Source organism: Cupressus sempervirens, chromosome 10 (assembly GCF_028749045.1).
Source record: "Cupressus sempervirens isolate cs-2001-9-10 chromosome 10, ASM2874904v1, whole genome shotgun sequence".
Lineage (NCBI taxonomy): Eukaryota > Viridiplantae > Streptophyta > Pinopsida > Cupressales > Cupressaceae > Cupressus > Cupressus sempervirens.
In genome coordinates, this window is record NC_143127.1 from 771,009,711 (window position 1) to 771,037,109 (window position 27,399).

Genomic DNA, 27,399 nt, shown 5'->3' on the forward strand with positions numbered 1-27,399 from the left:
GACATGTAGATATCTAGTTTAAAAGATATTATTGTTTAATGTTTCCTATCCAATTGACAAAATTGTTTCAAAAGGCATATAAAAATCTTCTTAATGTGCAGCTATAACATTTAAATGATAGGACAGATATTATTGATTTTGAATGGTAAAAATGGGGCACAGCTTTAGTAATCTTAAATGCTTTGATTTCTCATCCTTATCTGTATCAGGACCATAAGGTAAGCATCAAGACCCCCAGTCTGAGAGCTACATTAGCAGATGCTATAGGACGACCACACACAATAGGATTAACAGGTATAGTAAGATTATCCAGAATATGATGTACATCTGCATAGGATAAAGAACATGAGAAAAAGTAAGTCTGAAGCAGGAATGTTGCACCCACCAAGAATTTATGATAACAAGCTCCTTAATTGTAGAAGCCTCAGTAATTGAGATGTCAACCTTTTTTTTCTTCTATCTGGGAAGGTAATCATCTAAATCAGTGAGTAGATATTGAAAGCTTGCACCCAATTGTTGAAGTTTGATAGCTTCAGTCGGATAAACCTATTATATATGAGATATAATTTATATGTATATGTGTTCTTTATATTTGAGATATAAGGTTATTGTTATATGAGAAAAATTAGTGTGTGTGTGTGAGAGAGAGAGATTAAATTTGCTATTATATTAATTACCTGATTAATGTATAGACATGTCCCTGAGGGGACATGTCTATTCATGGCCTATTCTCTATATATAAATCTAAGAGGATGTTGCATTTGGAACACACGTACCGCAAAGATAGTGCTATTACATTTGCAATCGATCCTAAGAAACTCAACATGGTATCCGGAGCCTAGTAGCAGATGAATGGAATGAAGAATAGAAAAGCAGAAATATTTGGTGATCCATAGAGAATTGGTTCTACATTTATGGCGATCAGAATCTGTGGCCTGGATGTGGTTTGTGTCTACAATTGGTGTGTGCTTGAGGGCTTGGAGCGGCAATCATTGGGCATTTGGAGCATTATTCAGGAGCTGCGATCATGATTACCAAGCTGCAAACATTTAGACAAGGCCTGTGATAAACTGTTAGAGACCTGTGATCAGATTTTGAGGTCCTGCATTTAATAATCGATCTCAGCGGTGTAAATAGTAAAAGGTCTACTGGAAGGAATGGTGCGATAAAGAAAATAAAGACCTGACTAGTCATACATATAATTCATATTGTCATTTCTAAACCAGTTGTGAGCAGCGATAAAAACATCCATTGGATATGTCTAGAAAAGAGAAGTAATATACAAACAGAGACTATTTTTATCTACGATTTGAAAGCAGCACAGAGAATAGTTAATTGATTTCAACAATTTAATAATTGACATAGCTAGAGATGAATTAAAGAAAGATAAACATCGACACAGTGAAGTATACATGATACAACAACAACTGCATTTCAATCAGCAGGGAGCTGAATAGGCACCAATTGGAGAATAGAAATTAGTAACATAGGTGACAAATGTCGATTGACTGTTATCTATTATATAAGCTTGGTTACTATTTCAATAGAACAAAGGAGAGTTAACTATTTGGAAAGAGCGCTCGATTGAGGCTGGCAATATATAGTTAAGAAATTATGTAAGTTCGTTGTATGAATCGAGCACATAGGCTTTATAATACTGTAGCATGCTCTACATCCCTGTTCACTTTATTTAATCTGTTAAAGGAAATGAAGCATAATTCCACATAGCAGATCCATACAAGACACAGAAGGTGAAGCGTATCTTGAAATTATGAGGTGACCAGATAAAAGTAGAGGAAGGATTTCCACGATAGAATAAGGCTGTCTTAGTCGCCAATGGAGTTGCACCATGTAGAATGAAAGATTTTTTAATGCACGAATATACGTAGCATACGGGAAAGGAAGCAGGGTTCACAGTCTGAAGTAATCTGACATGATAATGACAACTCGATTATTGTAGAATTAACTGATATGTTGTGGGCAATAACGAAATAGAGACAAATGAGTAAATCTCTACGAAGTACTCGACTACAAGGAGGGAGAATAGAATATTACACATAACAAAGGAATATACATAATCAGATTTTTAATCTGACATCTATATATATATATAGAACATGAGACATGTGAGTGGAAGTGTGCTAAATATAAAAGATATATATAGTTCAGAATTATAACTTCACATGGAGTATTGATATTAGTATCAAGAGGAAAAACTAAGAAGTATAAAAGATTGCATCATGGATGTTGACATACAGATAAGGAGAGAGATAAGTATTTTTTGTTATCTTCAGTAGTATTTTATTGGAATGATATTATTATTAATCAATGCCAAGCCATGGACATCTACTCGAGACGAAAAAACTTGGAAGTTGAGTGGTTTTTGAGTTTTTTTTTAGAGCCATACCAAATTTGACAATTGTCTGAATTTCTATTTCAATCTGGTTGTGCGAAGTTCATTCAAAATTCATTAATTACGTTAACTCGGATTGGACTTGCCCTACTTTGAATAATTCCCAGAACCGGGAACACAATGATAACTACTAAAAGAATTTCAAAACTGAAATATTCATCAGTACCTATTTTGTAGATTTTTATTCATCCCATCCCATACTTCACAGTCCCATTCATCATAGTTTTCAAGAAATTGATTAAATAAATATATTTACTGGTTGTAACCCTAATTCAAAGGCTATTGAATTGCCTTTCGACACTTATAGTTTCCTACTTATGTGGCGACCTTGTTGACTTTGACTTGGTCAACTTTGTTTCAAACATTGATTAAGGGAAACACTTAACTATTTTACTTCTTGTGGTTACTAAAACATGTGATGCATTGATACATACCATAAGAACTATGTGCCTTGATCTTCTCCTCTAGGAATGTTCTTGCAGGAAAAGGAGGATTGATATCAGCTTTAGAGGGAGTTCGATACATTTGTTTGAAGAGCGGATGGAGGATATGTTTCAATTGATATTTGAGGATCTTGATCATATCAGATTCAGAGGAAGTATGACACTTCATCAAAGACAACTTTGGTTGAGGAGCCCAGATGATTGATTTTTAGAGGAGTTTAAAAGTCCTTGTGAGTAACTATGATTTTAATGGGCCTACCCTGTGTACATCATGAGGAAGTGACGACTTCCAAATGATGCCACTTGTATTTTTAGAAGTTATTGTAAGGTGACGATCTTACAATAACTTGTATTATGAGACCAAACAAATTGAGTATATGGTGAATGTCCTGCATCTCAACATTCTGGAAGGTCATTACTCAAAGAGTATTTGGTGAATATCATTTATATTTTGGGAGACCAATACTCATGATATCAGACTGATATCGAAACCTTTTGAGAATTTGGTGAATATCATTAATATTTTGCTGAGACCAATACTATTGATATTAGATGTGATATCAATCCTTATTTTGAGTACTTGGTTGATATTCTGGGAGACCAAAACTCTTGATATTAGATGTGATATCAAAACTTTTTGAGTACTTGGTGAATCTCATCGATATTCTAGGAGACCATATTACGACGTAATTGGTAAAATATTTGCTTGTTATTAACAGAGACCGAGAGGTCTATATATATATAAAGGAACAAAGCAATGTTTCCTTAGGAAACGATCATAAAAAATAGAAATATTCTATTCTAGCTAGAAGAAAGCTGAAGAAAACTATCAATTATCTACAACTAACTAAATATTAGAAACATTCTAATATTTACAATAGATTACAAATAGATTACCATTGATTAATAATAAAAGCTTATATATTATCGTAATACCCTCCCTTAATGGTTAATCTATCCACAACACCAAGCTGTCCTCTAAATTTGACAAACTTATCAAAACCAAGAGGCTTGGTGAGAATTTTTGCAGTCTGATCTGTGTTAAGAACATATTGCAAGTCTACAGTCCCATCTTCAACCAGCTGTCATATATAGTGACAGTGAACATCCACATGCTTGGTTCATTCATGGAAGACTGGATTTCGTGCTAACTTGATAATGCCTTCGTTATTAACAAACATAGTAGTCGGTACTATTGGTGACATCTGCATATCCCCAAGCATCTGATGAAGCCAAACAACTTCACAACTTGCCTTGACTGTTCCTCTGTATTCGGCCTTTGTAGAGGAGAGAACAATTGCCTATTGCTTATTATTGGTCTACGTGACGACACTTGATCCCAAACTGAATAGGTATCTAGAAGTTGACTTTTTATCGTAAACAAAGCCTGCCCAATCTGAATTTGTGAACCCACTGAGTCTAGGATCAGAACTTCAAGTCCAAAATCTGAAGTGCCCTTCACATTATGAAGCATGTGCTTTGCTGCCATCCAATTATCAACCTTGGGAGCTGTCATAAAGTGTGAGATGTAGTTGACTGTGAAGCTGATATTAGGCCTAGAGGTAGATGAGGCTGCCTATTAGTTGCTTATATGTAGTATCATCAACGGGAGGAGAATCAGACTTGGCTAATAACTTGAGACCTTTTTCCATGGGTGTGGATGCAAACTTGCAATCCTGTATATCAAATTTGTCTAACAGAGCCTTAACATATTTGGACTGAGAGATGAATATACTAGAAGACTGTTGCCAAACCTCAACACTTAGGCAATAATGCATGAGCCTAAGGTTAGTCATATAAAAAAACTGGCATAAATTCTGTTTGATTCCCTGAATCAAAGATGCGAAAATGCTAGTGATGATCAAATCATCCACATAAATAACCAGAAGGATGATGTCATTGTTAGTAGTCTTGATATACAAATTTGAGTTTGAAGAACTCCTCTAGAAGCCTTGATCACTGAGGTACTTATCAATTTTCATGTACCATGCCCTAGGGACCTGCTTCAAGCCATAGAGAACTTTGACCAATTTGAGAACCTAATGGTCTTTACCGACAACTTTGAAACCAAGAGGTTGCATCATTTAGACCTCTTCGTGGAGATCACCATTCAGGAAAGAACTCTTGACGTCCATTCGATGGACCTTCCAACCAAACTGTGCTGCCATGGCTAGGAATAATCTGATTGTGCTCATCTTTGCAGTAGGAGCAAAGGTCTCCTCATAATCAATGCCCTAACGTTGAGAAAAGCCCTACGCAACTAAATGAGCTTTGTACTTATCCAAAGTACCATAATATTTGTATTTGATTTTGTAAATCCATTTGCAGCCAATGGGTTTCTTCCCTAGTGGAAGATCAGAAAGGACCCAAGTGTTATTCTTAAGCAGACTCTAGTGTTCAGATGTCATGGCCTGTTCCCACTTTGGAATTCCTTTAGTCTCAGAATATGTTTGAGGTTCAAACATACTATGAATGTTGGCTATGAGAGCAAAGTTAACAGACTCTGTAGGTTTGCTCTTTTTCTGAGCAGTTCCCCCATCAATGAGCTCATCATCATGAAGATCAGCAAGTGTCTTAGCCCACCACTTAGGATGGCGAGGAGAACGACCAACATTAGAATCAGGAGATGCTTGGTGATCAGGTTCCTCATCAAAAGAATCTGGATCAAACTCAGGTGAAACATTTACAAAGGAGGTGATCTTGCAGGAGAAGATGGAGGTGTTTGTACAGGGATTACTGGTATAGCTGGAGCTACAGGAGTTATTGGAGCCCTCCCATTAGGTGGACTTAATGGAAGCCTAACTTCCAAATCATGAGCCTTCATAGGCTGGTCTGCTGGATAAGGAACAGGAGAAACATGCATGAATGGTCCTCGCTGCTCATCAAAGACTACATCACAATTATACAGGAGACAAGATGTCTTAGTGTCAATCAAGCGGTAGGCTTTGTGAAGACTACTGTATCCAACAAGCATAAGTTTCCGACTCTTGGCATCCAACTTGGTGCGTGATGCTTCAGGGATTCAAACAAAAGCAAGGGAGCCAAAAACCTTCAAGTGATTGATTTTGGGCTTTCGACTTGACCAAGCCTCTTCTAGAGTCTTACTTTTGACCACCATTGTGGGTGACCGATTCAAAAGATAAACTACAGTGTTAACTGCTTCTGCCAAAACATATTCGGCACATGCTTGTGTTTAAGCATTTATTGAGCCATCGCGGTGATTGTTTTGTTTTGGCGTTCAACTACACTGTTCTATTGTGGTGTGTGGAGTGTGGTTAACCGACATTTGATGCCATGCATATCCAAGAAGCTAGTGAATTGTCTGACCTAAGAGTAATAATAGATTTCCTAGACTCTTTTTCAACTAAAGGTTTGAACTTCTGAAATACAAGAAATGCATTTGATTTCTTTTTTAGAAAATACACCCACATTTTTCTACTAAAATCATCAACAAACAACAGAAAATACCTGGACCCAAGAACAAATGGAGTGGCCATAGGGCCGCAGATATTGGCATGAACAAGCTAAAGTACCTGAGAAGCTCACCATGAATTGCCACTGGGGAAAGGTGTGTGATGTTGCTTCCCAACCTGACATGCATCACAAACTCCAAGCTACTGAGTTTGAATCTTTGGCAAATCAAGGACAAGCTTTTCTCGAGCAAGCTAAGAGATAATGCACCGTTAAGTGCCCATACCGTCGATGCCAAAGTGTGCTAACAAAAGACTGCTGAGCAGCCATAGCTAAGTCTCGAGAATCACCAGAATTAGTCAGTCAAAAAAGATCACGATTCTCAAGACCTACTGCAACAATTGACTGAGTCGCCTGATCAGTGATGATACATTGATGTGAATTGAAGGTGACATCCAATTGTAGAGAATGTCGCAGTAACTGATTGACTAAGAGTAGATTTAGTTCCATCCTTGGAACGTAGTACACATTGAGAAAAATGACATTCCTCCCAACAGATTGAACCTGAATGTTGCCTTTATCGACAACGGTGTACTCTTTTCGATCACCCAAAATAATAGAATTTGAATAAGGATGATAGTTAGTAAACTAGTCTCTACGATGGGTGAAGTGACGAGAGGCACCTGAATGAAATGTACCAGGCATGTGACTTCGCATGATCGACAGGTCTTTTAGCCATGAAGGCATAAAAGTCAGATTCCATCTGCTCAGTGTGCTTTGCACTATTAGCTTTGGGCTGCGAACTTGATTTCTTAGATTGGGTAGCTAAGCATTTTCGACATTCAACCTTCATGTGACCAAACTTGTGGCAATAGTTGCATTGAATGTTCTTCCGGGAGCCTTTTGAAGTTGGAGTAGAGGACTTCTGCTAAGAAGGATGGTGAGACTTGCCTTTATCCTTCTGAAAGGATTTGGTAGCAAAGGCTTGCACTATGGAGGTGGAGTTGGAATTGCTATCGAATTGTTGATTCCATCGGTCTTGCTGAAGCAAAAGTGTGCAGAGATCAGTGAACTTCAGATCAACACCAAAAGACGTGATTTTGAGAGTTTTGATAAAATGCTTGTAGGATTTGTGTAAACGTCGGAGAGTGATAACCACAATATCCTCTTCCTCCATCTTGCGACCAATGGCAAGCAATTGATCACGAATTTCCTGAATCCTATTCAGGTGAGCTTGGAGAGATGTTCACTCATCCATGATAATAGCAAAAAAGTGTTTTTCAGGAAGAAACCTCTACTTTTGTTGGAAGTCTCATGAAGACCTTGAGATGTGCCCATATCTTTGTAGTTGTCTTGCTGGATGGAATCTAAGAGAGTTGATCATCAACTATGGATAATTTGACAAGCATCACTACCTCCCGATTATTTAGGTCTCATGTATCCTCATCAGTACCAGGGGCAGTTGGACACTGTATAACACCCATAACAATTTGATCGGTATTTTGATATTAAAAGATTGTTATGATCTGCTGCTTCCAAGTGCCATAATTTCGACCATTGAATTTTGACTTGCGAAATATTGGTCAATGATGCCACAACATGTTTTTCAACGGAAAAGCATGAAAATCTGTAAAGACACGTTCTTCGAGGCAAAACAATGGAACAACCAAAAAATTTGAAGAGGTACTCAGAAGAGAGCTCAAAAAACCCAGAAAGCATATGTTGTCAGTTTCTAGATCCACTAGCTCAAAAATCAAGGCACAAAAATCTAGGCACCCAAAAGAACTGACAACCCAGTTGAGCTCTCGAAAAATCCACCGATAATAGAAAACAAGCGGATTGCAGAGGTGACAAGTGTTCTGTGAAGGTCGCGATAGTATTTGTAGGAAAAATTGGGAGTAATGTAGACGTTTACTGCTCCAGATGTGAGAAAGAAAGAATTTCGTCACGAGCTTCCATACACCAAAAATGACACTAGATAGATCGTACGAAATGAGGCAAAAAAGAAACAAATTTCGGCAGTCAACCAAGCTCACAATAACCAGCCATGGTTCGGAAAAAACATTGTGTGGGTTGCAGATATTAGACGTGATTTTTCCAGTCGCAAATAGGAGAATCGCGTGAGATGTAGGCAATGGCTGTTTTTTTTTTCCATCAACAAATGCCACATGAACCAAGAATGGCTCGAGTTGTAGATATTTGTTTTTGAAACCCTAGCCAAAACTAGGTGTTAAGAAGTAGGTAAAACTAGGAAAAGATTAAATTTCAAATATAAAAAAATGAAAATTTCTGTAAGAAATTATTATTTTCAAAATAATTTAACCATGCTTTGATACCATATTACGAAGTAATTTGTAAAATAGTTGCTTGTTATTAACAGAGATTGAGATGTCTATGACTATATATATGGAAGAATAAAGCAATGTTTCCTTAGAAACGATCGTAAAGAATAGAAATATTCTATTCTAGCTAAAAGAAAGATGAAGAAAGCTAACAGATAACTAAATATTAGAAACATTCTAACATTTACAATAGATTACAAATATATAACCATTAACTAATAATAGAATAACTAATAATAGAAGCTTATCTATTATCGTGATTTGTAATAAACCAATACTCTTTGATATCAGAAGTGATATCAAACCTTTTTGAGTACTTGGTGAATATTGAATGTTTATATTCTGGGAAACCAATACTCTTGATATCAGAAGTAATATTAAACCTTATTTGGGTACTTGGTAAATATCATGTATTGATATTGTGAAAGACCACTACTCATGATATCAAATGCTAAATCAAATGGTGTAAATCTTCTGAGATATCCTTAAAATTGTTATTTGTAATATTATGTTGAAGTAATATTTATTCTTGTGTTTATCCTTCTAAGCTAAGAGGGGGTGTTGATGTTTGATAGCTTTAGTCGGATAAACCTAATATATATGAGATATAATTTATATATACATGTGTTCTTTATATATGAGATATAAGGTTATTGCTATGTGAGAAAAATTAATATAATATAATATATATATGATTAAATTTGTTATTATATTAATTATTTGATTAATGAACAGACATGTCCCATGAAGGGACATGTCTATTCATGGCCTATTCTTTATTTATAAATATAAGAGGATGTTGCATTTGGAACACATACTGTAATGTTCTGTTCCCGATTGCATGTTGCTTAGTACCCGAACTCGGACGTAAGCTTCAGAAACCACAAAACACAATCAAATGATGTCTATACAGTATAAGATGTGTTATTTATATGGTGATGTTTGGGTTGGCCATACTGTAGTATGAGATGTGCTAACCTACGGTGATGTTTGGGTTGACCATACGATGAGATTAGGGAGACTACTTGATTGTATGGTGAGGAGAGAATAAGTTTTTTGTACGACCTGAGAAGGATGTCCGTACGGTAGCCAAGATCAAGACGTCGGGTGGAGGTGCTATGTGTAGTGAGACTGTACGGTGGATGTCGTACAACTACTCAGGGTGTCAATTTGCCAATTCCTCCTATGCCAATGAACAAACAAAAATATTGTAAATCGCTAGAACAAGATGGATGCTAATAGAATTGATGAAGTTTTTGCCGATTAACATTTATAGTTGAAAACAAAGATGGTGTGCGGATTTTCCAGATTCAAGCAAGTAGTACAGAGACGAAATAGGGTGAGGGTTGAATCCCACCGAAATTGGAATAGCCAAGTAGGGAAGATCTTTCACTTCCGAAATGGCGAACAAGAAAGAATCCCAATTGGAATTCGTAGTATAAAGAAAAACATAATCCAAATTAAATGACAACTACTACCTACATGCTGTGCTTAAATACCCTTCGGAGGAACTCCCGAGGATTTACAAAATAGCCGACGACAACACCTATAGAAACAATTAAAATAAAAATGGGTCTAAGATATACTAAATCAATCAGCCCATAAACAATGCTTTGATTATTTATTTATTTTATGACGCGAACATTACAGTCCTCTTGTCCTAAAATTTGCTTGTTCCCAAGAAAATGCAATGTCGGATGTTGAAGATTGTGTTCACCTTCCCAAGCGCATCATCCAGCGGCAAGTGCTTTTAGTGTACTAACTATTCCTTTAGGGCATGGTTCCACAGAGTCTTCTTCTGTACATCAATGATCTTGGCCGGTTCCAACACGAGCTTCCATTCTTCATTGAGTGGCGGAAGATCTATGGTTACTACGATGTTCTATCCCACGACTTTCTTTAGGCAGGAGATGTGAAAGACGTTATGGATGCGGCTCACTTCTGGAAGTTCCAGTCCATAGACAACTTCACCGATGTGGCGAGTTACATGATAAGGACCTTAAAAATGTGGTATCACGTTTTCTTTCCCTTTTGCCTTCAATGGAGATTGCCTGTACGGCTGGAGCCTAAGATAGACCAAGTCTCCCATTTCAAAACTTCTCTTGATTTGGTGTTTGTAGGCGTAGATCTTTTGTTGATTCTGTGCCCTTTGTAAGTTTTCCTTCAAGAATCTCAGTATGTCTTGCCCTTCTTGAAGCTTGTCCTTGCCCTAGGTGCGCGACTGTCACCTAGGACCATGTTGATAAATGAAAGGGGTTCATACCCGTACGGTGCTTTGAAGTGTGCCATCCCAATAGACATGCGATAAGTTGCATTGTTACAATAATCCCCCAAATGCAACCATTTGACCCATGCCCGTTGTTGTGCTCAAATGTAGTTCTAGAGGTAGCCTTCCAGCCACTTGTTCATGATCTCTGTCTGTCCGTTTGTTTGAGGGTAGTAGCTAGTACTTGGCGACAATTCTTTTCCTGCCAACCGAAACAATTTTGTCTAGAAAATATTGAGAAATTGACCATCCTTGTCACTAACAATGCTTCGGGGTACTTGTGCAGACAAAAAACTTCTCTGAAAAATAAGTTGGCTACTTGTGCGGCTTGGAAATCTGAGGAGATGATGAAGAAGTGTGCATGATTCGTCAATTTGTCAACCAACACAAAGATACAATCATTTCCATTTACCTTAGGAAGTTCAGGTATGAAGTCCATAGAGGTACTTTCCCACTTTTGCCCTGGTATCGACAAGGGTTGCAATAGCTCGACTGATAAAGTGTGTTCGGATTTGTTTTGCTGGCAGATTGCACATTCCCGCACATACTGTAAAATATTATCTTTAAGTCCTTTCCACAAGAACCTCTCCCCAAGCTGTCTATAGGTTTTGAGAAACCCTGGGTGTCCAACCAAGGGTGAGGCATGTATCTCCTTTAGGATTTTTTGCTTCAGTTTGGATTCAAGCACTAAGTATATCTGATCCTTATAGTAAATGATGTCATCCACCACCTTGTATCGGTCATCTTGAGTGTCGCTGTCCATTAGCTTACATGTAAATGTGTTTTTGGAATATTCCATTGATAAGTGTGCTTTCCAGTTAGCTGAAAACTGAGACAGTAAGTAGATGGAGGGTTTTATTGACAACATCTGCAACCACATTGTTCTTTCACGTCACATATTCAATGTCGAAATCAAAAGCCTAAATCTTACTTGCCCATTTTTGTTGCCTCTCATTCAGATCCCGTTGCTTCAGAAAATGTCTCAAACTATTATGATTGGTATGGACGATAAACTTGGCACCCAATAGATATTACCAGAACTTGGTCAATGCATGCACGATGGCCAACATCTCTGTCATAAATGGAATATAGGTGCTCAACTTGTCTAAGCTTTTGACTCTTATAGGCTATAGGGTGTCTATCTTGCATCAATAACGTGCCAATGCCCTCTCCGGATGCGTCACACTCCAGAATGAATGGTTGAGTGAAGTCAGGTAAGGAAAGAACCGAGCAAGTGCTCATTGCTTCTTTTAACTTATCAAAAGTGTGTTGCACCTTTTCATTCCATTGGAAGGAGCCTTTCTTAGTCAGATCTGTTAATGGTGCACTAAGCTAAGAGAATCCTTTTACAAACCTCCGGTAATAACTGCACAGCCTAAAGAACCCTCGCAAATCAAAGAGCGGTTTTGGTGGGGGCCAATCAAGGATAGCTTGAATCTTCTCCTGGTGGACCTGCACTCCATATTTATTGACAATGTGCCCTAGGTATAATATTTCTGTCATTTTGAATCTACACTTGGATTGCTTGGCAAACAAGGATTGAGCCTCCATGTGCCTAGGAGCAGTTGTTTGTTGAAGATGTGATTCATGCAAGACTGAAAAGTAGCTGGTGCATTCGTTAATCCGACCAGCATGACTAGGAACTCATAATGCCCATAGTGACAATGAAAAGATGTCTTCTCCACATCTTCCCACATGCAGATCTAATGGTATTTGGAACGAAGATCTATTTTAGAAAAATAAACTACACCATGTAGCTCATCCAACAATTCATCGATCTTGGGAACATGGTATCTAATATTTATTGTCTTAAATATTGTAGTCCACACACATCCACAACATCCCATCCTTTTTTACCAATACTACTGTTGATGCAAAAGGGCTAGAGTTGGGATGAATCCAATTTTTCTTGAGCAACTCTTGAATCATCTTCTCGATCTCATATTTGAAGTTTTTTGGGATGGTAGTATGGCATGATGATAACTGGTTTGGCGCTAGCTTCCAACTCAATGGTATGCTCAAAACCACTATGGGGAGGTATGCCAGGAGGAATGTCTATAGAAACTCTATCATGGGTACTCAAGATAGTCTAAAGATCATCATCCTGGTGGGGTGTCTGTTGTCCTTTTATTGGTTTTGCCAAAACAAAACAATGTGCAGCCCATGCAATGTCATCATGCCGAAAAATAACCTCCATCCATTGTGCCGAAACTTCCTTCGATCCCTCATTGGCCATCCCATGAAGAAAAAACTTCTTTCCATCAACAACAAAAGTGAAATCCATCCGCTTGAAACTTTGTGTATTCATCTAGCGACTCCATCCCCTGTATGCCTAGAATAACCTCCATATCATCTAGGTCTACTATAAAGAAATCCTCTGTTACGGTGTGATTAGCCATGGTGATACCCAATTGGGGAACAAGGTATGTGCAAGGTTAAAGTGTTCCTCCGACAACTTTGACCTAGATTTCGACATGCGTCTTTGTAGGTAGACCTCTTCTTTTCACCAAAGACGAGTTTATAAAGTTTAGAGTGGCATTGCTATTTAGCATCACAATGACCCTCTGTCCCTGAAGTATTCCTTGTACTCAGAATATCGTACGTCTCGGGCTCCCAACGAGGGTGATGGTTCCTCTATGTCATACTAGTGCGGCAATCTTCTTCGTACAGTTTAAATGAACCATTTTGGAGTCCTCCTGTAAGTAACCATCCTCTGTGGGTAGATTCTTCTGATCATCCTCATCATTAGACACGACCTCGATGTAGTGTATTTCTCCTTTACCGAGGCATTTGTGCCCAAGTTCCCATGACTCTTTACAATTGAAAGATAATTTCTTCCTTCGGAGCTCCTATCTGGTACCTTCGTCTAACGAAGGCTTCTTCAATGGAGGTTTGTTATCTTTGTCCCTTGGAAATATTGGTGATTTGGAGTGAGAGTAACCTTGAGAGGATGATGCCATGCTTTGCACCTTTTTTTATAGCCTCCACAAGGGTGGCAGGGTTGAAATCTTTTACCCAACTCCTTAGTGGCTGTGTCAGTCCATCCATGAAGAGCACTATTCGTCCCTTTCAAAAATGTCCGCAACCAAAATAGAGAATTTCTAAAATTCCATGATGTACTGGTCGATTGATCCTATTTGCCTCAATTGTGCCAACTCTTTAAAATTAAGTTCTAGATCTTTGTCATCAACCAATCTATCAATCTTTCAGTGAATTTTGCATAAGTATTTACTTGTTAATGCCCTAGCGTAATGGTGCCATGATGCCACCATTCATGCACCACTCCCTCCAAGTGGAGTGCTGCAAATTTAATTGCTTCTTTTGGCATTGGATTAAGTTGGAAGTAAGTATCGACCTTCATTACCCATGCTTGGGTGGATATGGATCTGGATCTGCCAAAATGATGATAGATATACTTTACTCAACTTTCTTCTGAGATCATTGTTAAAATATCCTCTGTTTTTGCTTTTGGAATATCGCATTCTCAATTCTGCGTAATCTTTGTAGGATATATACTCTTCCAAGTTTGCATTTTTCAGTCTTATTTCAACTGTTCTTGTACTTCCTCAAAGGTTGGTTGCCTTCCTCCGTGTGGTACCTTTGTCCATGGAGGGAAAGTTGGCATGAAAGGTCGAGAGCGTGCAAGATGAAGATTTTGCCTTTCCTGAGACCCCAAATATCTTATTGTCTGCTAGTTTTCAGAGAGTTCCTTCCATAAGTCACTGAGTGTCATTGATTTGTGCTTGATTCCTCGAAAGATCCTTCAATAGTGCCATGATTTCAGCACGAGTGTGTTCTTGATTTGCCATTCTATCAATTGAATGGGATCTCTTTCTTTTCTAGCTATAAACTTTCATTCATTGTCCATAGGCTGGCATAATCTATGACTTTGATACCACTGTAATGTTTTGTTCCTGATTGCAAAATTGCTTGGTACCCAAACCTAGAAGTAAGCTTCAAAAACCATGAAACACAATCAAACGATGTCTATACAGTATGAGATGCGTTGGCTATATGGTGATGTTTGGTTTGATCGTACAATGGGATTAGGGAGACTATTTGACTGTATGTTGGAGGATGTATGGTGAGGAGAGAATAAGTTTGTTGTATGGTCTGAGAAGGATGTCTGTACAATAGCCAAGATTGAGACGTTGGGTGGAGGTGTTGCATGTGGTGAGACTGTATGATGGATGTCGTACAACTACTCAGGGTGTTAGTTTGCCAATTCCTCCTATGCCAATGAACAAACGAAAATGTTGCAAATTGTTAGAACAAGATGGATGCCAATAGAATTGATGAAGTTTTTGCCGAACAATATTTATAATTGTAAACAAAAATGGTGTGCAAATTTGCCATATCCGAGCAAGTAATACAGAGACGAAATAGGGTGAGGGTTGAATCCCACTGAAACCGGAATAGCCAATTAGGGAAGATCTTTCACTTTCGAAATGGCGAACAACAAAGAATCCCAATTGGAATTTGCAGTATAAAGAAAAACATAATCCAAATTGTATGAGAACTACTACCTACATGCCGTGCTTAAATACCCTTCGGAGAAACTCCCAAGGGTTTACAAAGATAGCCGACAGCAACACCTACAGAAACAATTAAAATAAAAATGGGTCCGAGATATACTAAATCAATCGGCCCATATACAATTCTTTGATTATTTATTTATTTTATGATGGGAACATGGTATTACATTTGCAATCGATCCTAAGAAACTCGACACCAATAAGTGCATTTCAAGTTAGCAACAAGAGAGAAAATTGCAATGATTATCCAACATCTTTGCATTGTCAAGTAACTTTTTTGCTGAAGAATGACTATGTTGTCGATGTCAAATCACATAAAGAGCCATTGTAATGTCACTTCAGACATTTGCATACCCTCAGATTTTTCGCCCAACTCCCATTCCTTGGTGCTACTGAATTTCAGAAAACCCTGATCCCTAGAGTTTTGCTTCCTTGTTGTTTGTAGACCGGCAGATTTTTGGTTTCTTTATGTACTCAATATCATTAACCCCCTATGACCATTACATCTTTCCAGTAAACAAATTCTTGGACCCCTTGCCACATTGCTCATCAACATGTTAATCCTTGAATTTCCGCCATCTTGCATTTTGGCACAATGGAATCCCATTCCTCAAAACCCTGACATTGGGCTTTCATGGTATTATTTGCACAATCTATTTGTAAGCATTTTCCTGAGCGCCCTCACTGTTCATATAGAGGAATTCATCAATCTTTAAGGATGACTACGGATACCATTGATGGACCTAGATTTGAAAATGAAATGGTAGGAAATTCTTAAATAGCTTTCAAAAATTTTGAGCTCTTGCTAGACCTTCAAATCATATATAAGGCAACAAACTTCATCAGTTGAGATAGACTTTTGGACAACATATCAACAAACACTAAATTGTAGAGTTGAGCACTAAATCAATGGATGAAATTACATTGGTTTCTTGGAGTTTGAAGGGAAAAATCCCTTACGATTCCAGAGAGTAGCTTTAATTGAAGACTTTTTATAGTTAGGAAGATTTCAGCATTCTGAGAACTTTTTGAAGTAGGGGATCTTGGAGACTTTGTAGTTAGGAAGATTTTAGCTTTCAAATTATTGTAATCTTTGTTATCAACAAACATTTGAAGTACAAAACTTTCATAATCTTCAAATGAGTTGTATTAATGAAATGCCATATTCTAGCTAGTCTACATGAGCAATTGATTTAAATGTGTGTGGATATTTTGGATTTAGGAATTTTTATAGAGATTGAGTCACAATATTTCAAAACTGAGTATTTTTACATAAATATTTAGTGAAGGGTCATTATAGTGTTATTAGAGCATCGACCTTTTCAACTTTCAAGGTACAAAAAGTTGTTAATAACTTTTAGTGATAGGAAGAGGAAGGTAGTAAAGAAGAGAGCCAATTGTTTTTGCAATAAACCCTTTTACCAAGCACAAAACTAGTTCAAGACATACTAGATGTAACAACCCGATTTTCCGGGTCTAATTTATCATTCAACATACTCAAAGAATACATATATTACTTCGATTTCATTAGAAGGTAGTTACATCATTCATGTTCATGTGAAGAAGAATTACCGTTAAAGTCAATTAAACAAAAATTTCATAACTAAATTACTTGAAATACCTTTTAATGAAATTACTTCAGAAATTGAAATCACATACCTTGGAAAATTGAGACTGAAAATCATCTAAGTATTCTTCTGCAACCACTCGGGTTAGTCCACAAATACACTATAACAATTTCTCAAATCAACTGATATCTCAAAAATCATTTGATGAATACAACTAAATACCACTATAACTTAAATTAGGGCATCATATATCATCTTACCAATTAGGGCATCAATTACCATCGATTTATTTAGAGCTTCTGATACTGCTTTACCACTTAGGGCTTCTGCAACCATGGATTTTATCTAGGGTTTTCTGTGACGACGGATTCAATTTAGGGCTTCTGCAACCACGGATTCAACTAAGGCTTTCGTTACCACGGATTCAGTTAGGGCTTCCAATACCATTGTATCAATTAAGGTTCCAACTGTCACACAATCAATTAGGGCTTCGGATTTCTTTTCCTTCCGATTGCTTTTCTGTGACAATTTTTCAAGATTAGATAAATTTTTATATTCAATATTCATTTATATGAAAGTAAAATGATGATAACAATGAGATACTTCAATTTAATCTTACCTTCTCATAAACAAAAATGATATTACCTGTTTCCGATAAACAATTGAATGCATGGCTTATCTCTGTCTGACGCATATCCGACGTCTTGAGAGGTGAAACATTGTCAGAGGCTTAACCACCCAACCTCGGACCACAATATATCCCCACATGATCTCTAACGAGAAAGGCCCTCCCTACCTGGAATTGACAGGGAACATCATCTTATCATCCATTGGGCATCATGATATATAACACGCCATACGACTTGGCAACAGGAGATCACCATGACAGGAATATGCATGAGCTATTAATTAATTCATATTAAACGAGAAATATTGAAGTTACTGGTTCGTATGATTGACAATCACCCATTTTTTCAGCTACACAGTCGGGTGAGTCCCAGGTATCCGAAATTCTCAAAGCAGATGACTCTAACAATTATTTAAGATGATTACATATAATCGTTATTTCACATTCTGTGATTATCTTCTTTAAAGATCTCAAAATTTGACAACATTCTCAGGAGTGAAACATGCATAAGCTATAGAAATGTTTTATGTATGCATCTTAAAAGTAACCAAAACTAGGAATCCGTCAGTAGCATTGGGAAACAAGGTAGGCATGCAAAGGTCTACTATACCATTAGCAAACTAACATTTTCAAGTTTTAAACCTGGCAAGAAGAATCCAAGTAAGATTCATCCTCAACCATTTCTCAGGAAAAATTCTAGAAGTTAAGGGTGCCTTTAAATTGTTTTCATTAAAAAGAACAAACCAGTGGTAAATATAAACATGTGCAGCAAGGAATTAAATAATTTGGTTCTTCTACCTTTAAGATCAAATGACTATAGCTGGTAAAGAACCTTCATCTAGAGAAGATATATTCTATGGCAACCACAAAAGTCCTTTTCACTAAAATCAAGTATCAACATCTAAAACAATCAAATAGACCGGCAGCTCTGATAGTTATACAGGCTAATACATCCATGTTCCCTATTTTCTCTCAATTTAGACAATCAAAAGAGATGATACTATTCCAACATGGAACTTAAATTACGGAAACAAGCTCAACCCCTCCTATGGAATCAACAAGAAACATTTCTGTAGATAGCAAATTGGAAACTATAAAATCTTTTACAACACTTACATTTTTGTGAAGATACTTAAGCCCAGCAACGATATCCTGTAAGTACTTATGTGCAATATACCTGTTACATTAACTCAGTTGATAGTTTTTCTTTTCATAAAAATGAATGTCGGCAGATATTGGAAAGAATATGTATCGGTTGCCATTTTAAAATCCTCTGCAAGGACCCTTCTCTTTGTATGGTTTACAAGTCTGCGTTAAGTAAGCTCCAAAACTCGTCGATATAGCTCAAGGAAAACAAAGCGATTGAACATGCAACTATTGTATTTGGAAAAACAAAAGTGGATGAAGCTTTCGGTCAACCTGTTTAGTAAATGGAATGATTTTCAAGTCCGTCCAAACCTAGGCGGTAGTTCTCACAGGAGTACACAAATGAAAAATCATATCTAAATGCAAGGATATTACATGTAAGATGATGTGGACGTGATGCTCAAAATACAGAACAAGTACCGGTAGAAGAGTGCCTCGTTATTTTTTTTATGGAAGAACAGATGTACTATAGAGAATAACAATACTTCCGCTTCCTCCCCCTCGTAATGCAACAAACCATCTAAGTTATTATAATCCGCTCACACACCACCCTAGAAAAAGAAGAGGGTCAGGGATGGTTAAAGAAAACCGAAACTTCTTGACTTCCACACGTTATTAAGAAACTATACGTTTTCCAAACTTTAATTCAATGTAAATCAATTAAAAGCAAGATCATAGGTTGGAAGATTATAATCGTTTCAAGTTTCCAAGCATTTAATCGATTATAAACATAAAAGAATGGAAAAAGAAAAAAGAGTTGAAATATTATGACTCAGAAATTATAATAATCAAATGTTATTATAATTATTAAAATCTTATATGTATAAGCAACATCATGTTATTAATTATTAAATTATAATGGTGCTAAATCATTTTATATTTAAAAGAACATTTGTAAACAATTATTAAAAATACTACGACAAAAGATAATTTAAAACCCTTTAAGATACATTTTATATTTTAACTCAATTATTTTAATTAAATTATTTATTAAATAACACAATAATTATAATTAAATTATTTCTTAAAATAACTCATGCGATTCCACAGATGTATTTTGTTCCAAGTGTGCCTGCCTAGTGATGGTGACGCACAGCCTAATTCTTTTCTGACAATGCTTCACCCTTTCGGCATGCTCCTTGCAAGAAATTTCTCTGTAATTAAATTATAAATTATATAATCATAAATAATCATAACAGTTAAGCTTTCATCCTAATTCCATGAATTCGCAATTAACGATCAACTAACATGTCATCTGCACTTGAAATCATAACAACCAACTTACCATTTCGCCAGATTATATCAAATTAAACTGCCAACTGACTTCATGTGAACCTAAACGTCTATATTTCAAGCTAGGTCAAAAATTGGGATGTAACACTAGATGTAGAAAGTGAAGAGATAAGAGAATTAATGAAAACCATGAGATTTCTCAATCATTAGAAAAAGGTGCTCATCAGTTCCTTTAAGAAAATGTTTTAAAACCTCGACGTAAACTTGGTTTTTATCTCCTATTGTATGGGAAATGAAGGATAATCTTCTTACCCCTTGGATGAATCTGACATCTTTAGTATCCAGTGGTTCTGAGCTATCAAAAGTTGCCTTTTTGTATATAGATGGAACAGCCAGAAGGACAGTTGATAGACAGGTAGGTGATGGTGTGGGAGGTCTCCATGCTGAATATAGAGCATAGAGCATACAGTTAGAATTTTGTGTTGACATTTCTTTTCTGAATTTTTGCAGTTTGAAAGCAAAGAGTAGGTGAAAAAGAGGAGACCAAATCAATACTAGAGTAATTAGGATCTTTAGCACCAATTAGGAAAGTGGCAGTTCCTTCATCTGATGGATTCAACAACAGTTCAACTCATTCTCAAAACTAGAAGTTAAATACTCTTAATGTTTTTGTAGCTTTAGTTGGATAAAATCATAGTTTTTCGACTCAGATTCGCAAAGGACTCGACAAGCCCAAAATTTTCAACTCGGCATATACTTGACAAAAACTTGGGGAAAACTCGGCAACTTAGAAAGCTAAGTCACAAGGTTCGAGTTTGAGTTCGAGTTCGACAACTATGAAGTTTGAATGAAGTTTGACAAGTCGAAAAAATTGAAAAAAATTCGATATAAAATTCGTCTTATGTAATTAAAAAAAAATATAAATATCTTTCAATTTCTTTACTAACAAAATAAAATGATAATAAAATATGATCTTAACTAATAAAATAAAACTATAACATTACAAATAAATAAATTTAAAAAATACATTAATAATAAATAAAGTAATAATCATATATAACATAGAAAACATTAATACTATACATAAAAATAAATAAACATACATAAAATATGCACTTATAAATGTTTCCCTACAATATATTTATTTTGAAAAAATAATAAAATAACATTTCATATACATATTTTATAATGTTATAAAATAATGAAACCTAATAATAAAAACAACATTTACTATAATAATCTTATAATAATAATAATAACATTTAGATTTAAAATGTTTGGTAACAACAATAGCCGACATCCAAACCTAATAATAAAAATAACACTAATTATAATAAAGGTGACCAAATGTAGACCCAAGCATAAATGCAAACGCAATTGCAGAGGTGCAGTCAGCGGACAAAAATGGGCAGCTGATGAAAATGGAGGAGATGCCAGACGTGACCTTCAAGTCTCAGACAACAAAATCTTCGGGTGCGACTTTCAGACGCGACCTTCAGCGACCATGAGTTCGCCCTTCCGTGACCTTCAACAACCATCAGTTTGTCCTTCCGCGATTCAGATTGTTGCATTTTTAGTCAATGAATGGCATTATTTTATCCTTTTTTTGGGTAGAAAAACCCTAAAAAGAACCCGAATATTAAATTAATTCATGCAAAACAACAACAAACCAGTTCCAGACAAATTTAATAACGAACTTGAACGATTTTTTTACTAATCGATTTTTTAACATTTTTTATGGGTTCGCCGAATTTCGAACCTTGAGCCCAAAATTCGGCGAACCCTGTGACACAGTCAGAAAGTACTAAAATTTAAAATCTCTTACAATTTTTTTTTTTTTTTTGTAGAATACAATTACAAAATGTATTAAATTAGTAATTGGCATTTCAATAGAGAAATGTGTAGTTTTATAACCCTAAAATGATGTGAAAAATCCATCTAATCCATAGTAACGAGAATCGAAATTTTATCGGAATCGGCATGACCGAATCGAATCGTGAATCGGGGGTGAATCATCGGTGAATTGGCGATGAATCGGCAAATTTGAAAAAACCCTTTAAATGTAGAGATTTTAACAATTTAAGACTTATTTCATGCACCCTTTATTGAATATAACTTGAACAAGCTATAACATCATCAAAGAGAAGTTAAAACTTAACTGATGCAGGAGCATCCAAAGGTGTAAGGGCAATCCTGTGTCACCCAAAAAAATGTACTTAGACTTAGTTTTTGTTTCATGTGTTTTCATTTCTGGATACCCATTTGGGTCAAATAAAGGTTCCAACTCTCACAGTTCCACTATCAGTGTTCTAGGCTAGAGTATTTGAGCACCTTGGGATACGTGTAAATGCCGAAAAAATAGGACTATGTAATTAAGTCATAATTATGGTGGATTAGAAGGTGTAAATTGAAGGGAGGATTAAAATTGTAATTCAGAATATTCCAGAAAAAGAATCAGGTCAAAAGGCTGCACGGTTTGAAAGTTATCGCAGTTTTTTGATTTCTGGAGACCTCCTAAGAATGCTTCAAAGTCAGGTTCAGGGTATTAAATGACCTCGTACAGGGCCGAAAAATGGGGGACGAGCGAAGCTGGTCCATAGGGCTATAGAGCGCTTTGAGAGCTTTTCGGAAATGTAAATAGTTCGTCAATCGGAGCTACGGTTCAAAAGTTATGCCTTCCAGAAGTTCGGTTACTATTTTTGGATTCTTCTAGTTTTGTGCCGACTTCTAACGCGACTTTTGGAGCCTTCTATTTGGTTGGTGGATGCCAACTAGCACTTTCTAGAATGTATTCCTAATCTTTAACCCTTTGGGGTCTATTTAAGAACATTTCTGGCATTGTAAAAGGCAGTTCGGAGTGGAGTTTGAGAGAAGGTACCGGGAGAAGAAATTATCTGCAGATTTATGCTATTATAAGCCCATAGGGCATGTTTTGGAGTCTGTTTCTCTGCTCTAAGTGTACTAGCATATTTTCATAGTTAATAAAACTTTCCCTTTTCTGTTGTGTCCATTATGTGCTTGGGTTGTGTCCCCATCATTAACATACATAAACATGAAACATAAAATCCATCACATACGTAGCTATGTTATCATTATGTACTAAAATGTAAATTATAGGCTAGCTGAAGTAAATAAAAATCAAATGATCATAATGATTCAAATCATAGAATGTATGTAAGATGAAATCATGAAGATCTATAAGACATCAAATCATAAATGTATGTATAAATCTAAGATGAAGATCCATGAAAGTTTGAAACGTATGTTTATCAGTGATTTAGTATCACTATCAATATGTATACAGTGTAAACAAAATATAGAAACAAGGCTCCAGCTCAAGCCTCATCATCCTCATCATCATCCTCTAGCTCTGCTACAACCTCAACCTCAGCCTCTGAGTATCTAGTGTGCCTATGAGAAAGGCGTCTAAGGTAGGTCCTAGAGGACCATTGAGCCATGTCCCCTGCATGGGCAATGGGCTCACAAACGACGTCGCTAGGGCCTGCGTCTGTGCGTCTACCAATGCCTGAACGTGCTCTAGTTGCCTCCTCTGCCATGGCCACAACCTTAACCTCTACATCCACCTGGTCAACCCACGCGCGGTCTTCCTCAGTGAAGATTGGTTCCACGGTCTCTATGATCCACTCTCATTCTGGATCAATCTCCTCCAGAATGATCGGAGAGGAATCAGCGCCCAAAATCTGTTTGATCCTAAGACGAAGGTTGTAATGAACGAAGACAAGATCATTCAACCTTTGCACTGTCAACCTGTTTCTCCTCTTCGAGTGGATGTGCTCGAACATGGACCAACTGCATTCACATCCAGAAGTGCTGCTCGGCTGACTCAGAATACGGATGACAATTTTTTGAAGGTTTGGGGTTGTGGCCCCAAACATTTGCCACCATCTGTCTGAAATAAGGAAAAGCAAAAAACAGTTAGTCTCATTTACAAATTACAACTTTAAAATTAATGCATTATATAATCAACTTCAAGTTTAGAATCTAGATTCATGAACATTGAATATATTATTTAATTTTTACCTAGCTGTAGTGTTGTCTAAGCATTTATGGCCATCATGCCAGAGAAAAGTGGCCCCTCTTTATTGTTGAACTGGTCTAGCTCAACAATTGTAGTAGTGCTATTTTCATCGCTACTCATCCTTTGAATCACTGTATATAAGCCAGTGAGAACCTCCGCATCTGCCTTGAACTCAAGACGAAAACGAAATGTCGGATTCAGATAGTAAGCTGCTGCATGGATAAGTCGATGGAGCTAATTCTGCCATCTCCTATCGATGATGGCCCAAATAGGGCCATACCTCTCCTACACTCCTGCATATTGGGCTCTGATGGCCTCCTTGGCCCTATCCATGCCTTCATAAATGTAGCCCATAGAGGGCTTCTCCCCATCAGCAGTCGTAGCAAAGCTACAAGGGACTCAGTGACCTACATATAAAGTAAAACGAAAAATTTGAGTCAACCTAAATATAAAATAATATAACTTAAAGTAAAAGTAAAATACTAAATGTTAAATTGCAATAAATTTACCTTAAGGATTTCTCTAGCGGGTTTCCAAAAACCATCCTCATCAAATATGCAATCCGCCACATCGTGGTCGTAGCATAGGAAGAGCAAATCCACTCCTGCCCAACAAACATGCTCCTTAATCCATCCATTGATGTCAACAAGGACTACAAGGTGATGAAATTCAAGACAAACCTCGTGATACCTGGGCGAGCTAACTCCTTGCCTCTTGTGTACTTCCTCATTGTGCTAAGGACAAATGAATGATTGTAAATGAACTTGCATATGTTTTTTGCCCTTTCCACACATGACTTGACAAACTCAAGTTTGCCAATTTCCTCCAACATGAGGTCAATGCAGTGTGCCGCACAAGGGGACCAAAATATGGTGGGGTGCCTCTCCATCAAAAGTTTACCTACAACAATTTTAAGTCAATTAGAAATTCAAATTTCAAAATTCAAATAAATTTATTTTCAAAACTTGAAAAGTTAAAAGTTTACTTGCAGCAACATAACTTGCTGCATTATCCATCGCCACCTGGATCACATTTTGTTCCCCCACCTTTGCTATGACTTCCTCAATAGCCTCACATAAGTATGTAGCATTTTTTACATGTGCGGAAGCATCAATGGATTTGATGAACATGGTATATCCTACAAGTAACAAAACAACGAATTATAATATTAAATGGATCATCAACAAATTAGCATTCAACAAATCAAAATTTACAATTATGTATGTAGGAAAGTAGAATGATCAATCACCTCCATAGGATACAAGAAAATTGAGGAGTGTTCTATTCCTCCTATCTGTCCAACCATCAGTCATGATGGTGCAACCTTTTGCAATCCATTCCTTTCGGTTCTCCTCGAGGTCAACCCTCATGTCCTCTACCATCTCATCCAAGAGGTATCCGCTCAACTCAGCCTCAGTTGGGGCTTTAAACCCCAGACCACAAATAGCAACTGCATCTATCATATTCTGCCAATAAGGAGCCCTGTCACAAATAAAAATTTAGATGTTAAAGACTCAAATTATAAAACAAGTAGATATAATTAAAGTTTTACTTTTATTTTTAATTTTAACTTTAAAGAAAACAAAGAAAAAAGAATCAATTACCTGGCTGCAATAAATGGAATGTTGCAAAATTACCAAAATTTGCATATCTCCTTTCGGGCAGCATCATGAATCTCCTTGTTCAAATCCATGCCCTCAAGCGTGGGTTGGGAACCAGGAGTAGTGCGGGGCACAAAGTAACTATCCATTTTGTTTTTCCTCACTTTAGGCTGCAATAGGTTGGTGTGGGACTCTGTCTCAGTATGTGACCGACTAGCACTAGCACTAGCACTAGCACTAGCACGAGCAGAAGAACTAGGATAAAAAGGAGGCCTAGAAGAACTCTCTCCAACACAACCTACGGATGTGGAAGCTGATGCAGATGTGGATGCGGCTGCGGATGCGGGAACATGGGAGCCAATACCCCTTAACCCTTCAACTTGCATTTTCCTATTTGCTTTGTCTTTTTCAATTTTTTCTAATGCCATTAAGCAAGTGCATTTTGCCTCAAGAGTTTGGTGAGTGCAAACTGTAACATCGTGTCCAGGTATACCAGCAATGTGGAATTTCAATCTATAAATACTCTGGAAGTTATTTTTTCTTTACAAAACATACATTTTGTTTGATATTTGGTTCTTCCAGGAAACTCTTCGTTATATTTCCAACATTCATCTTTTTTACCCATTGCGAATTTGCAAAAAATGAGAGCAAAGGCTGCTGCAATAATTTTTTTTATGTTAAATATCAAAATTTGAAGCTAATAAAAACTACAAAACAACAAACCCTAGTTTTCAACTTAGTAAAAATAAAGAACATTCAAGATTTACACTAAAAATCTTGAAAACTATAGAAATTTAATAAAAAATGCATAATACACTAACATGCAAGAAAAAAATGAGCACTTACCTCTTGCAAATGAGTTGAGTGTTGATATTGGCTCCTTAATGCTCCCAATGCAATTGATGGGCTCCCCAAATGGCCTGCTAATCTCTTTGGTGCTCTTCCTTCTTGCCGGTTAGAAACCTATGGCTTTTCTTTTCTCTTCTTCTCTGTCACTTTTCCTCTCTTCTACTCATGCTTAACAAATAGAAGGCCCTTTAGGGTTATAACAAAGAGAATAGGTCAAAAAGAAAGTAAAACAAACAAATTAGTTTTTTAAAATTTCCAACTCCATACTTTACATGCCGCGGCCGATTTCTTGGTGATTTTTTGAGCCGATTCATGCGATTTTTGCATGAATCGCCGATATCGGCGATTCATGCGATTCACCCAGGTAAAATCGGCTATGGTGATTTCTGATTCAAAAAAAATTGCCTAGGGTGAATCTGATCGGTGAATCGCCGATTCACACAATTTTTAGGCGATTCTCGTTACTATGATCTAATCCAATGTTTTCCCTTCATCAACATTTTTATCTACATTTCTTTACATCTATAAATATGCGAGAGTTAAACTTGAGAGTACTCGCCTAGCAAATAAACTTGGGAGTTCTTGGCAACTTTGAGAGTACTCGGAGAGTTGCAAACTATGGATAAAATCATTGTAGAATATATTGAGTATTATATAAGATATAATAAAGAATGATTCTTTATTTATATACATATATATTATATATTTAATGAAGAAATTAATATAAATAATGATACAGAGAATATATATATATATATATTATCATCATCAATATAGAAATTTTACTGGTTATAAATTGACCGATCATAGTTTGTGATTTAATGGCACATATTAATAGCAGTGTTAGTTTATCAACCGAGTCGATTAAGTCTTAGGATGTGGAATCCTGTCCACTAAGGAACACAACTCCACTTATCATGGGGTC

General features: G+C 36.6%; 1 protein-coding gene across 2 annotated transcripts in view; it reads left to right on the top strand.

Annotated features, from left to right (window-relative positions):
- Positions 1-27,399, top strand: part of LOC149536145 (D-amino-acid transaminase, chloroplastic-like) — a 127,771-nt gene that overhangs the window by 70,899 nt on the left and 29,473 nt on the right. The window lies entirely within an intron of this gene.